The 13,764-nt window shown below is 44.9% G+C and overlaps 2 non-coding genes across 2 annotated transcripts; both read right to left on the bottom strand.

Annotated features, from left to right (window-relative positions):
* Positions 1-5,414: 5,414 nt before the first annotated feature.
* On the bottom strand, positions 5,415-5,533 carry LOC138360711 (5S ribosomal RNA). Its single transcript, XR_011226601.1, has one exon. It is a non-coding gene; the product is annotated as a 5S ribosomal RNA (ribosomal RNA).
* An 8,112-nt stretch (positions 5,534-13,645) lies between these two features.
* LOC138360700 (5S ribosomal RNA) lies at positions 13,646-13,764 on the bottom strand. Its single transcript, XR_011226590.1, has one exon. It is a non-coding gene; the product is annotated as a 5S ribosomal RNA (ribosomal RNA).

Here is a 13,764-nt window from a genome sequence, read left to right as displayed (position 1 = left end):
CGGGTCTCTTCGTAGATGAGACCCGAAATACGCTTCACGCCGCCACGACGAGCTAAGCGACGAATAGCGGGCTTGGTGATGCCCTGGATGTTGTCACGTAGCACCTTACGATGACGCTTGGCGCCACCCTTTCCGAGTCCCTTGCCTCCCTTGCCGCGTCCAGTCATGGTGTTGAAGTTGTGTGAATCGAATTGACGAATGCCCGCACGATTTTCCCGACTATATCCCATCAAGCGGACGTACTAGTAGCATTGCAACTCCTGCCTGCCCTTACTTTACGCTTGTGGTCGAGTAGACACGGCTTTCTCACAACGCTTTCAAAACTGCAGTTGCCTACTCGTCTGTTTCACGTCCCTGTGAAATGACTTTTGCCACAAATCCAAAAAATAGAGCAAAATCAGCGATAATAGTGATTGAGGGAGCCGCCTGTTGGCTGCAGCCAGAGGAAGGAGGGGAGGGGCAACGGGGTGACGTAGGCGAGTCGAGCAGCCAATGGCGCTCGAGCAAGCGCCTCGAGAACGGCGTATATAAGCAAAATTTTTCGGCGCCGGCCATCACAAACCACAGTTGTTCACCATGGCTCGCCACCAAGCAGACTGCTCGCAAGTCCACGGGAGGCAAGGCTCCTCGTAAGCAGCTGGCCACCAAGGCAGCACGCAAGTCTGCTCCTGCCACAGGGGGTGTGAAGAAGCCTCACCGTTACAGGCCCGGAACGGTCGCCCTGCGTGAGATCCGTCGTTACCAGAAGAGCACCGAGTTGCTCATCAGGAAACTTCCCTTCCAGCGTCTGGTGCGCGAGATTGCCCAGGACTTCAAGACCGATCTTCGCTTCCAGTCGTCTGCCGTCATGGCTTTACAGGAGGCATCCGAGGCTTACCTGGTCGGTCTCTTCGAGGACACTAACCTCTGTGCCATCCACGCCAAGCGTGTCACCATCATGCCAAAGGACATTCAGCTTGCTCGCCGTATCCGTGGAGAGCGTGCATAAGCTAAATCGACCACCCTAGTATACACCAAACTCGGCCCTTCTCAGGGCCAAAATATCCTTCTAAGGAGATTTCAGACATTCCTAGCATAATTTAGGTGTCATACATACATGTGATATCAATAAATCAAGTCATTTGTAGTACAACCTGTTCTCTTACAAACAAAACGCCGTCGCTTTTCACTCTTATGCACTGTCAAGGATCACCCCCCCCCCCAAAATAAAAATTGTCATACTGTACTAGAAATAAAAGCAGCTTGTATAAGTGACATATACTGTCCAGTCCTGTTTTATTCTGTTTTCGGTCCTCTGGCTTAATCTGTTAAGTTAGGAGATGACATTTTAAATTAACCGTTTTCTTGGACATTTTCAAACCTAAGAGGGTGGCCTGCATAGTAATCCTAATGTGGAACATAACAATGAATCTCTAATCTCTAGAAAAAAGATACCGAGTGCTTTATATGTGTTGAGAGAGAGAGAGAGAGAGAGAGAGAGAGAGAGAGAGAGAGAGAGAGAGAGAGAGAGAGAGAGAGAGAGAGAGAGAGAGAGAGAGAGAGACACACAGACAGACAGACAAGACAGACAAGACAGACAGACAGACAGACAGACAGACAGACAGACAGACAGACAGACAGACAGACAGACAGGCAGGCAGGCAGGCAGACAGACAGACAGACAGACAGACAGACAGACAGACAGACACTGAGAGAGAGAAACACACACAGACAGTTTCATAAATATTCTCATTTTATAGCTATTTGCTTTCAGTGACAGAGGTTTTTGTTATAATAGTATTGGTGTCTAACACTCACAATCTCTTTAGAAATTAAAGTGTGGCTCCAATGGAGCCGAGTTTGTTGGTTTGAGGCCAAGCCACCACCACAGGGCAGTAAGTAAGCCGTTTACTTGGAGGAGGTGTACTTGGTGACGGCCTTAGTGCCCTCAGAGACGGCGTGCTTGGCCAGTTCTCCGGGCAACAGGAGCCTTACAGCCGTCTGGATCTCCCGACTGGTAATGGTGGAACGCTTGTTGTAGTGGGCCAGGCGAGAAGCCTCGGCGGCGATGCGCTCGAAGATGTCGTTCACGAACGAGTTCATGATCGACATGGCTTTGGAAGAGATACCAGTGTCGGGGTGGACCTGCTTCAGCACTTTGTAGATGTAGATGCTGTAGCTCTCCTTCCTCCTGCGCTTCTTTTTCTTATCGCCCTTGGCAATGGCCTTCTGGGCCTTTCCGGCCTTCTTGGCAGCCTTTCCAGATGCCTTGGGTGGCATGATGATGCTCGTGCTGGCTGGCGTTGCGATACAATAATGAACTTTTGCGCGAGGCGAGCTTTCCTTTTATATCCCGCTCGCGACTCAGCTCAGAGCGGGTCGCGTGGCGGAGCGCGCTGATTGGTCAGTGGCGGGCTCCCTTGATCCTGAGCGGGGTATATAACACGAAGCTCGATCTGCGGGGCGGCATAAAACCACCACAAACCCACAACAGCAGCAGCAATGTCAGGACGCGGCAAGGGAGGCAAAGTGAAGGGCAAGTCAAAGTCTCGCTCCAGCAGGGCCGGACTTCAGTTCCCCGTGGGCAGAATTCACCGTCTGCTGCGTAAGGGCAACTACGCCGAACGCGTCGGTGCTGGCGCTCCTGTCTACCTGGCAGCCGTCATGGAATACCTCGCTGCCGAAGTTCTGGAGCTCGCCGGTAACGCCGCACGTGACAACAAGAAGACCCGTATCATCCCACGTCACTTGCAGTTGGCCATCCGCAACGACGAAGAACTCAACAAACTTCTGTCTGGCGTAACCATTGCACAGGGAGGTGTTCTTCCAAACATTCAGGCAGTTCTTTTGCCAAAGAAGACAGAGAAGAAGTAAGCACTTCTGCCACCCACCACGACAAATACCATAACCAGGCTCCATCCGGAGCCACACACACTTTAATAGAGAGATTCAAGTAGACAATCAACTTTCAAACATTAATAATAACATTTATATTGATTTCATTTGGAATGTGTACATAACAAACAAACAAACAAAACAAAATTATAGGGGATATTCAGCATCACTTGGAATATTAACCAATCATATAAATCCAATATATATTTTATATTTTACTTTAAGCGAGGAATTCATATTCTATCAATTTTTAATCATACAAATGAACAAAAGCAATTCTTCACTAGACGTAACGAATGAATAAATGATCAAGGTTTTAATGTGTTTCATGAATAAATATATATATATATATATATATATATATATATATATATATATATATATATATATATATATATATATATATATATATAATATAATATAATATAATATATTATAATACTTGTGAACCAGAATATGTTTGAGCAGCAGCGATCGTGCCATTGGCCGAAGTGCAACAATTCAAATAATTTAAAGGGCCTGCTCGGGTATATAAGAGAGGCTGGGAGACTGGGGCCGGTGGTGGGTGATGGGTGATGAGTGATGGTGTGGTGTGGTGTGGTGTTGTTAAGAGTTGATTTACGGCCAGCCAGCCAGCTGCAGCCAAGGCAGGGCAGGGCAAGGCAAGGCAAGGCAAGGCAAGGCAAGGCAATAACAGGACAGGACAGCCAAGGCAAGGCAAGGCAAGGCAAGGCAAGGCAAGGCAAGCAGGCGGGCGGGCGGGCGGGCGGGCGGGCGGGCGGGCGGGCAGCCAGCCAGCCAGCCAGCCAGCCAGCCAGCCAGCCAGCCAGCCAGCCAGCCAGCCAGGCAGGCAGGCAGGCAGGCAGGCAGGCAGGCAGGCAGGCAGCCAGGCAGCCAGCCAGTCAGCCAACCAGCCAGCCAGCCAGCCAGGCAGGCAGGCAGCCAGCCAGCCAGCCACTCCCACTTTGTATTTATATGCATTCAATTTATATTCAAACATTATATATGTTAAGGGCCTAGTTTTAGTGTTTATTTTAAAAATGACAAACATCGAGTCGTTTTACCAGTCCTTTAGCGTTAACGGTGATGCATTTTAAAACTGAACAGAAATCACCTTTTCTGGATATATCAAATATCGAATCCGCTTAATGTGCCTACAATTCAATCATTCAAAAAATACATAATTTACATCATGCCTTTTCATAGAACAGACAATAAGATTTGAGACAATAAGAACTTTAGTTTTATAACTAAAGTTGCACAATTATACCAACTCTATGGTGGCTGGGTGGTAAGGTGTGTGGCTGGTGTTTTGGAAGTCGCGAGTTCAAACGACCCAATGGGAGTACTTTTTTTTTTTTTTATGCCATACAATCTTCCTAGTACTATTATGTAGGTGTGTGTGTGTGTGTGTTTTTTATTCATTCTTTGGTTTTATAGATGACATACATATTGACTCCTTTTACCGGTCCTTAATTAGGCTCTGGGGAAGCAATGGTGGTGGTGGTGGTGGTGGTGCATTTAAAACTAAACCAAAAATCACCAGTTCTGGACGCGTCAAATATCATATCCGCTTAATGTGTCTACAACCTAATTACTTAAAACTACACTATTTAATTCATTCATATCACGTGCATATTGGTCATTATGCTCATACAACCGACATAACAATTTATTTTCATTATTAGAATCATACATTTCATCAAGTAATACAGATACAAAGAGATTTTCTTTCTGAGAAGACCGTTAGTATTGGCTGGCTGGCAGGCAGGCAGGCAGGCATTTGAGGGTTATTATTTCGCCTGTTGATTGGGGGGAGGGTTGATGTGTTAGGGGGTTTTCGGTTAGGTGTGGTGGTGGTGATTGGTGGTGATTGGTGGTGGTGGTGATTGGTGGTGATTGGTGGTGAGTAGTGGTGGTGGTGGTGGTGGTGGTGGTAGTAGGTGGGAGGGGGGGGGGGGGGGAAGGGGAATGATGGTCTGTGGATTCCTTCTCCGTACCCCTTACATATAAGCAAAAACATGCCTTCCTGTGGGTATAGAAACATTAACACAAATTATATCAGTAACTGATATTGTAGCCTTTTAAACAGAAAAGATTTGTACATACAAATACTTTTAAATTATCATTTATTTGTGGAAATGGCATTTACGTCATTAAATTGATACCTCAGCATCAAGTGTCCTGCAGTGGTCCAGTGGTAAAGTGTATATAAGTGATGCGTATTCTTGGAGTTGCGAGTTCAAACCCGGATTAAGCTATATATATATATATATATATATATATATATATATATATATATATATATATATATATATATATATATATACAACATGTTTTGTTTTGGTTGTTTGTTTTTGTATAAAGCCTCACACACTATATTAAGCGAGTTTTGTTTTAAACATGACATACATATTAATTCATTTTACCAGGCCTTATTCCACACAACTCCGTGAATTTCCCGTGGAGCCAGCCAGCCAGCCAGCCAGCCATTCAAACAAAAACAAACGAAACAAAACAAACAAAACAAAAAACATTATTGCCAACAGCATTTGGTGTTCCCAGGCGGTCACCCATCCAAGTACTAACCAAACCCAACGTTGCTTAACTTCGCTGATCGGACGAGAAGCGGTGTTCTCAACGTGGTATGGCCGTTGGCATGAGACTGCCTACACATTGTGGCTAATAACCAACTCTTTTTAGTCATCACGGCAGGATACGGACCTTCTTGTGGTGTCTTAATGGTAATTGTATCCTAACATATTTTTGTCTCCTTGGCATGGATATTTAACATCGTTTATTCAGTCTTGGGTTTATGTTCTTTCGCCATTTACAGACATTTTACATCTACCTACTTCCTCAGCCTACCCTGCCAATTTCTAATGAATTTGTGGATTTTCTTTTGTAATACATACATGTGTGTGCTCATCTGCTCTTCAGTTTTTATGATATTTGTCTCATCTGTCCTGCTTTATGATACTTTTACAAAGAACATGAACAAATGCTTCTATTTTAGAGAAGATATGGGATCCAGGTTTCGGAGCCGTAAAACCAACCGTCGTGATTGGTGGACGAGTTGCCAGGTTGCAGCTTCTGTACCGTGCCGGCACATAAATAGGTTCGGCTCAAGCGGCGGCAGCATCATTCCCCCGTGACTGTCTGAGCGTCTCTCATCACCTTGGTTATCTCATCATCATCATGGTAGAAGCAAAGCCTACCAAGAAGGCTGCGGCTGCTGCTGCTGTGGTGGCCACCACCAGGAAACCTCGCGTCCAGGTTGCTCACCCGAAAACTAGTCAAATGGTTCTAGCCGCGGTCGCAGCACTCAAAGACCGTAAGGGCTCGTCTCTACAAGCAATCAAGAAGTACGTTGTTGCCAACAACAAAGTCGAGGCTGCCAAGATCGCCATTTACATCCGAAGATTTCTCAAGAAAGCAGTGGCTGACGGCATTCTTGTTCAGACCAAGGGAAGTGGAGCTAGTGGATCATTCAAGCTGGCCGTAGCAGAGAAGAGGGCCGTTCTAACTCCCAAGAAAGCCACCACAACCAAGAAACCATCTACAGCAGCAAAGAAGGCCGTGGTAACTCCCAAGAAAGCCGCCACAAGCAACAAACCACCTACAGCCTTGAAAAAGAAGCAGCAGCAGCAGCAGCTTGTTGTTGGGAACAAAAGCCCAAAATAAAGAGAGCTTCAAAATCTCCCAAACCACCCAAGGCAAAGAAAAGCTGTCAAGAAAACAACAAAGGCAAAATAAACGACGACATGCAAGCAGCATGAATACACATGACAATAAACATCCAGGCCTCCCCCCTCAGTGGAGGGGCCTCATATGATTCCAAAAAGAGTTTAGTTTTGTAGACAAATAAATCATTACTTTTGGGGTAGATTTACTCTGTATATTATATATATATATATATATATATATATATATATATATATATATATATATATATATATATATATATATATATATATATATATATATATATATATATATATATATACACACATACATGGGTGAGGTGATATGGTACCAAAGTTTTTGTGAGGTGATTGACATTTACACAAGATAAAACACGAACCAATGGGAATAAAAACATAAGAATGGAAGTAACTGCAGAAGGCCTATTGGCCCATAACACAAGCACTTCCTCTTGATGCTTCTATATTGGTTCGGAGTCTTGAAGCTATAATATATATATATATATATATATATATATATATATATATATATATATATATATATATATATATATATATATATATATATATATATATATATATATATGCACACAAAACTAAATAGTCTTGTTAGACAAATTGCCCCTATTAGAGGCAAGTTGACTAACAAGCCGAATGACTGCAATTGTTTTGAATTTGAGTTAAATCTAACATAGAAATGTAATCAAACCTAACCTAACCTATGCTAACCCAAGCTAAGCTAACCTAACCTAACCTAAGCTAACCCAAGCTAAGCTAAGCTAACCTAACCTAACCTAACCTAACCTAACCTAAGCTAAGCTAACCTAACCTAACCTAACCTAACCTAACCCAGCAATTCATGATCTTAATATAATACTGTTAATTGGATAAACCAATTTGGAAAGAAATGTTCGAAAATAACAAAATTAACTGTGCTTGTTAGGAAAATTGGGCCTTGCATACTTGTCCCAATAGTGTGGTTCTCGCTTTTAGGTACGACATAAACGTATACCTAAGTTGAGAGAGAAAAAGATTCGCACTCAAACATGCATATCGATTGCCAGTCCTGAATTCTGGGTAGATATTCGTGTCCTCCCTTTTCATTTACCATCATTTGGATACTATCAAAACAGCTCTGAGAAGGATAAAATGAATAAAACGGGTAGCTCACTCATGTAAAAAGGAAGAGTTGGGAAAGATCTCTCTCTCTCTCTCTCTCTCCCCTCACCCCCCCCCCCCCACCAATGATCCTGCTCTGCTAGTATATAACGTAACAAACCTTCCCCCCCCCCCTCCCTCCCCAATCAGAGTCCCTTTAAGCATGCGAGGATAAAAAATAGATTTCATAAGACCCAATGTGCTAGCTGATATCAAAACAATTTATGTTATCGTCTATTAAGCCCTTCAGTAAAAAAGTATAGGGACCTAATTAGGTCCCGTTTTGAGGTGGTGGTGGGTGGAATCGATGGATTAGCCAAGCTCTTATCCGCCGAATCCGTAGAGGGTACGACCCTGGCGCTTCAGAGCGTACACCACGTCCATAGCAGTGACGGTCTTCCTCTTGGCGTGTTCCGTGTAGGTTACAGCATCACGGATGACGTTCTCGAGGAACACCTTCAGGACGCCACGGGTCTCTTCGTAGATGAGACCCGAAATACGCTTCACGCCGCCACGACGAGCTAAGCGACGAATAGCGGGCTTGGTGATGCCCTGGATGTTGTCACGTAGCACCTTACGATGACGCTTGGCGCCACCCTTTCCGAGTCCCTTGCCTCCCTTGCCGCGTCCAGTCATGGTGTTGAAGTTGTGTGAATCGAATTGACGAATGCCCGCACGATTTCCCGACTATATCCCATCAAGCGGACGTACTAGTAGCATTGCAACTCCTGCCTGCCCTTACTTTACGCTTGTGGTCGAGTAGACACGGCTTTCTCACAACGCTTTCAAAACTGCAGTTGCCTACTCGTCTGTTTCACGTCCCTGTGAAATGACTTTTGCACAAATCCAAAAAATAGAGCAAAATCAGCGATAATAGTGATTGAGGTGAGCCGCCTGTTGGCTGCAGCCAGAGGAAGGAGGGGAGGGGCAACGGGGTGACGTAGGCGAGTCGAGCAGCCAATGGCGCTCGAGCAAGCGCCTCGAGACGGCGTATATAAGCAAAAATTTTTCGGCGCCGGCCATCACAAACCACAGTTGTTCACCATGGCTCGCACCAAGCAGACTGCTCGCAAGTCCACGGGAGGCAAGGCTCCTCGTAAGCAGCTGGCCACCAAGGCAGCACGCAAGTCTGCTCCTGCCACAGGGGGTGTGAAGAAGCCTCACCGTTACAGGCCCGGAACGGTCGCCCTGCGTGAGATCCGTCGTTACCAGAAGAGCACCGAGTTGCTCATCAGGAAACTTCCCTTCCAGCGTCTGGTGCGCGAGATTGCCCAGGACTTCAAGACCGATCTTCGCTTCCAGTCGTCTGCCGTCATGGCTTTACAGGAGGCATCCGAGGCTTACCTGGTCGGTCTCTTCGAGGACACTAACCTCTGTGCCATCCACGCCAAGCGTGTCACCATCATGCCAAAGGACATTCAGCTTGCTCGCCGTATCCGTGGAGAGCGTGCATAAGCTAAATCGACCACCCTAGTATACACCAAACTCGGCCCTTCTCAGGGCCAAAATATCCTTCTAAGGAGATTTCAGACATTCCTAGCATAATTTAGGTGTCATACATACATGTGATATCAATAAATCAAGTCATTTGTAGTACAACCTGTTCTCTTACAAACAAAACGCCGTCGCTTTTCACTCTTATGCACTGTCAAGGATCACCCCCCCCCCCCCCAAAATAAAAATTGTCATACTGTACTAGAAATAAAAGCAGCTTGTATAAGTGACATATACTGTCCAGTCCTGTTTTATTCTGTTTTCGGTCCTCTGGCTTAATCTGTTAAGTTAGGAGATGACATTTTAAATTAACCGTTTTCTTGACATTTTCAAACCTAAGAGGGTGGCCTGCATAGTAATCCTAATGTGGAACATAACAATGAATCTCTAATCTCTAGAAAAAAGATACCGAGTGCTTATATGTGTTGAGAGAGAGAGAGAGAGAGAGAGAGAGAGAGAGAGAGAGAGAGAGAGAGAGAGAGAGAGAGAGAGAGAGAGAGAGAGAGAGAGAGAGAGACACACAGACAGACAGACAAGACAGACAAGACAGACAGACAGACAGACAGACAGACAGACAGACAGACAGACAGACAGACAGACAGACAGACAGACAGACAGGCAGGCAGACAGACAGACAGACAGACAGACAGACAGACAGACAGACAGACACTGAGAGAGAGAAACACACACAGACAGTTTCATAAATATTCTCATTTTATAGCTATTTGCTTTCAGTGACAGAGGTTTTTGTTATAATAGTATTGGTGTCTAACACTCACAATCTCTTTAGAAATTAAAGTGTGGCTCCAATGGAGCCGAGTTTGTTGGTTTGAGGCCAAGCCACCACCACAGGGCAGTAAGTAAGCCGTTTACTTGGAGGAGGTGTACTTGGTGACGGCCTTAGTGCCCTCAGAGACGGCGTGCTTGGCCAGTTCTCCGGGCAACAGGAGCCTTACAGCCGTCTGGATCTCCCGACTGGTAATGGTGGAACGCTTGTTGTAGTGGGCCAGGCGAGAAGCCTCGGCGGCGATGCGCTCGAAGATGTCGTTCACGAACGAGTTCATGATCGACATGGCTTTGGAAGAGATACCAGTGTCGGGGTGGACCTGCTTCAGCACTTTGTAGATGTAGATGCTGTAGCTCTCCTTCCTCCTGCGCTTCTTTTTCTTATCGCCCTTGGCAATGGCCTTCTGGGCCTTTCCGGCCTTCTTGGCAGCCTTTCCAGATGCCTTGGGTGGCATGATGATGCTCGTGCTGGCTGGCGTTGCGATACAATAATGAACTTTTGCGCGAGGCGAGCTTTCCTTTTATATCCCGCTCGCGACTCAGCTCAGAGCGGGTCGCGTGGCGGAGCGCGCTGATTGGTCAGTGGCGGGCTCCCTTGATCCTGAGCGGGGTATATAACACGAAGCTCGATCTGCGGGGCGGCATAAAACACCACAAACCCACAACAGCAGCAGCAATGTCAGGACGCGGCAAGGGAGGCAAAGTGAAGGGCAAGTCAAAGTCTCGCTCCAGCAGGGCCGGACTTCAGTTCCCCGTGGGCAGAATTCACCGTCTGCTGCGTAAGGGCAACTACGCCGAACGCGTCGGTGCTGGCGCTCCTGTCTACCTGGCAGCCGTCATGGAATACCTCGCTGCCGAAGTTCTGGAGCTCGCCGGTAACGCCGCACGTGACAACAAGAAGACCCGTATCATCCCACGTCACTTGCAGTTGGCCATCCGCAACGACGAAGAACTCAACAAACTTCTGTCTGGCGTAACCATTGCACAGGGAGGTGTTCTTCCAAACATTCAGGCAGTTCTTTTGCCAAAGAAGACAGAGAAGAAGTAAGCACTTCTGCCACCCACCACGACAAATACCATAACCAGGCTCCATCCGGAGCCACACACACTTTAATAGAGAGATTCAAGTAGACAATCAACTTTCAAACATTAATAATAACATTTATATTGATTTCATTTGGAATGTGTACATAACAAACAAACAAACAAAACAAAATTATAGGGGATATTCAGCATCACTTGGAATATTAACCAATCATATAAATCCAATATATATTTTATATTTTACTTTAAGCGAGGAATTCATATTCTATCAATTTTTAATCATACAAATGAACAAAAGCAATTCTTCACTAGACGTAATGAATGAATAAATGATCAAGGTTTTAATGTGTTTCATGAATAATATATATATATATATATATATATATATATATATATATATATATATATATATATATATATATATATATATATATAATATAATATAATATAATATATTATAATACTTGTGAACCAGAATATGTTTGAGCAGCAGCGATCGTGCCATTGGCCAAAGTGCAACAATTCAAATAATTTAAAGGGCCTGCTCGGGTATATAAGAGAGGCTGGGAGACTGGGGCCGGTGGTGGGTGATGGGTGATGAGTGATGGTGTGGTGTGGTGTGGTGTTGTTAAGAGTTGATTTACGGCCAGCCAGCCAGCTGCAGCCAAGGCAGGGCAGGGCAAGGCAAGGCAAGGCAAGGCAAGGCAAGGCAATAACAGGACAGGACAGCCAAGGCAAGGCAAGGCAAGGCAAGGCAAGGCAAGGCAAGCAGGCGGGCGGGCGGGCGGGCGGGCGGGCGGGCGGGCGGGCAGCCAGCCAGCCAGCCAGCCAGCCAGCCAGCCAGCCAGCCAGCCAGCCAGCCAGCCAGGCAGGCAGGCAGGCAGGCAGGCAGGCAGGCAGGCAGGCAGCCAGGCAGCCAGCCAGTCAGCCAACCAGCCAGCCAGCCAGCCAGCCAGGCAGGCAGGCAGCCAGCCAGCCAGGCAGGCAGGCAGCCAGCCAGCCAGCCACTCCCACTTTGTATTTATATGCATTCAATTTATATTCAAACATTATATATGTTAAGGGCCTAGTTTTAGTGTTTATTTTAAAAATGACAAACATCGAGTCGTTTTACCAGTCCTTTAGCGTTAACGGTGATGCATTTTAAAACTGAACAGAAATCACCTTTTCTGGATATATCAAATATCGAATCCGCTTAATGTGCCTACAATTCAATCATTCAAAAAATACATAATTTACATCATGCCTTTTCATAGAACAGACAATAAGATTTGAGACAATAAGAACTTTACGTTTTATAACTAAAGTTGCACAATTATACCAACTCTATGGTGGCTGGGTGGTAAGGTGTGTGGCTGGTGTTTTGGAAGTCGCGAGTTCAAACGACCCAATGGGAGTACTTTTTTTTTTTTTATGCCATACAATCTTCCTAGTACTATTATGTAGGTGTGTGTGTGTGTGTGTTTTTATTCATTCTTTGGTTTTATAGATGACATACATATTGACTCCTTTTACCGGTCCTTAATTAGGCTCTGGGGAAGCAATGGTGGTGGTGGTGGTGGTGCATTTAAAACTAAACCAAAAATCACCAGTTCTGGACGCGTCAAATATCATATCCGCTTAATGTGTCTACAACCTAATTACTTAAAACTACACTATTTAATTCATTCATATCATGTGCATATTGGTCATTATGCTCATACAACCGACATAACAATTTATTTTCATTATTAGAATCATACATTTCATCAAGTAATACAGATACAAAGAGATTTTCTTTCTGAGAAGACCGTTAGTATTGGCTGGCTGGCAGGCAGGCAGGCAGGCATTTGAGGGTTATTATTTCGCCTGTTGATTGGGGGGAGGGTTGATGTGTTAGGGGGTTTTCGGTTAGGTGTGGTGGTGGTGATTGGTGGTGATTGGTGGTGGTGGTGATTGGTGGTGATTGGTGGTGAGTAGTGGTGGTGGTGGTGGTGGTGGTGGTAGTAGGTGGGAGGGGGGGGGGGGGGAAGGGGAATGATGGTCTGTGGATTCCTTCTCCGTACCCCTTACATATAAGCAAAAACATGCCTTCCTGTGGGTATAGAAACATTAACACAAATTATATCAGTAACTGATATTGTAGCCTTTTAAACAGAAAAGATTTGTACATACAAATACTTTTAAATTATCATTTATTTGTGGAAATGGCATTTACGTCATTAAATTGATACCTCAGCATCAAGTGTCCTGCAGCTGTGGTCCAGTGGTAAAGTGTATATAAGTGATGCGTATTCTTGGAGTTGCGAGTTCAAACCCGGATTAAGCTATATATATATATATATATATATATATATATATATATATATATATATATATATATATATATATATATATATATACAACATGTTTTGTTTTGGTTGTTTGTTTTTGTATAAAGCCTCACACACTATATTAAGCGAGTTTGTTTTAAACATGACATACATATTAATTCATTTTACCAGGCCTTATTCCACACAACTCCGTGAATTTCCCGTGGAGCAGCAGCAGCCAGCCATTCAAACAAAAACAAACGAAACAAAACAAAACAAAACAAAAAACATTATTGCCAACAGCATTTGGTGTTCCCAGGCGGTCACCCATCCAAGTACTAACCAAACCCAACGTTGCTTAACTTCGCTGATCGGACGAGAAGCGGTGTTCTCAACGTGGTATGGCCGTTGGC

This window comes from Procambarus clarkii, unplaced genomic scaffold, assembly GCF_040958095.1.
Source record: "Procambarus clarkii isolate CNS0578487 unplaced genomic scaffold, FALCON_Pclarkii_2.0 HiC_scaffold_116, whole genome shotgun sequence".
NCBI lineage: Eukaryota > Metazoa > Arthropoda > Malacostraca > Decapoda > Cambaridae > Procambarus > Procambarus clarkii.
The sequence above is the reverse complement of the archived record's forward strand: the minus strand, read 5'-3'. Positions and strand labels throughout refer to the sequence as shown.